General features: G+C 38.3%; 1 pseudogene; it reads right to left on the reverse strand.

Annotated features, from left to right (window-relative positions):
• LOC102241483 overlaps positions 1-196 on the reverse strand; it is a 2,079-nt pseudogene extending 1,883 nt beyond the window's left edge.
• Between the last annotated feature and the right edge of the window lie 1,526 nt (positions 197-1,722).

The raw sequence follows: 1,722 nt of genomic DNA on the forward strand, positions 1-1,722 counted from the left end.
TGTTGGTAGGATTCATTGCTACTTGATTCTTTGCAGCATCACTGATCAATCTCTCAGTATCAGTAAAGGCAACATAACTCAGGGTGGTTCGGTTTCCCTGATCATTGGCAATTATTTCCACTTTTCCATGCCAGAATACACCCATACAAGAGTAGGTGATGCCAAGATCAATGCCAACTGCAGGTCCCTTAGACATGGTTACTGGTGTGTGCGCTCGCCTGGCACGGATGGACCAGAACTGTTGTTCCCGTGTTCAATGAGTTCATCATTTTATTTTGATTATTTGATGCCACATATACTTGACATCATGTGATACTAGTCTTTCTCTGACTGGCTTATTTCACTTACCATAATACTTCCCAGGTCCATCCATGCTGTTGCAAATGGTAAGAGTTTCTTCTTTTTGCCTCCAGGTAGTATTCCATTGTGTAAATGTGCCACAGCTTTTTTTAAAATTTTTATTTTACTGTTTAAAGTATTAGATATAGTATTACATATGTCTCCTTTCCCCCCATTGACTTCCCCCCAGCCATCCGCACCCCCTGGCACATGCCCTCACTTCCCTAGTGTCTGTGTCCATTGATTATGCTTATATGCATGAATACAAGTTCTTTGGTTGATCTCTTACTCCCACTCCCACCCACCCCCCTGTCTTCCCACTGAAATTTGACAGTTTGTTCATTGCTTCTTTGTCTCTGTATCTATTTTTGTTCCTCAGTTTATAATGTTCTTTATATTCCACAAATGAGTGAGATCATGTGATATTTATCTTTCTCTGACTGGCTTATTTTGCTCAGCATAATGCTTTCCAGGTCCCTCCATGCTGTTGCAAATGGTAAGAATTCTTTCTTTTTTACAGCAGTATAGTATTCCATTGTGTAGATGTACCACAGCTTTTTAATCCATTCATCTGCTGATGGGCACATAGGCTGTTTCCAAATCTTATCTATTATAAATTGTGCTGCTATGAACATAGGGGTGCATATGTCCTTTCTGACTAGTGTTTCTGGTTTCTTGAGATATATTCCTAGAAGTGGGATTACTGGGTCAAATGGGAGTTCCACTTTTAATTTTTTGAGGAAACTCCATTCCATTTTCCACCTTGGCTGCAACAGTCTGCATTCCCTCCAGCAGTGCATGAAGGTTCCTGTTTCTCCACATCCTCGCCAGCACCTGTCGTTTGTTGATTTGTCGATGACAGCTATTCTGACAGGTGTGAGATGCTATCTAATTGTCATTTTGATTTGCATATCTCAGATGATTAGCAACTTAGAGCATGTTTTCATATGTCTCTCAGCCTTCTGTACATCAACTTTTGAAAGGTGTCTATTTAAGTCCTTTGCCTACTTTTTGATTGGATTTTTTTATCTTCTCTTTGTTAAGATGTATGATTTTCCAATAAATTTTGGACATTAGGACCTTATCAGATATAACATTGGCAAATATGTTCTTCCATGCAGTGGGCTTTCTTGTTGTTTTGTTGATGGTTTCTTTTGCTGTGTTTTTTATTTTGATGTAGTCCCATTTATTTATTTTTTCCTTGGTTTCCATTGCCCTAGGAGCTGTATCAGTAAAGATATTGCTACGAAATATATCAGATATTTTGCTGCCTATGGATTCTTCTAAGATTTTTATGGTCTCTTATCTTATTAAGTCCTTTATCCATTTTGAGTTCATTTTTGTGTATGGTGTAAGACGGTGGTCTAGTTTCATTTTTTTTTT

The sequence above is a fragment of the Myotis brandtii genome, unplaced genomic scaffold (genome assembly GCF_000412655.1).
Source record: "Myotis brandtii unplaced genomic scaffold, ASM41265v1 scaffold11, whole genome shotgun sequence".
NCBI lineage: Eukaryota > Metazoa > Chordata > Mammalia > Chiroptera > Vespertilionidae > Myotis > Myotis brandtii.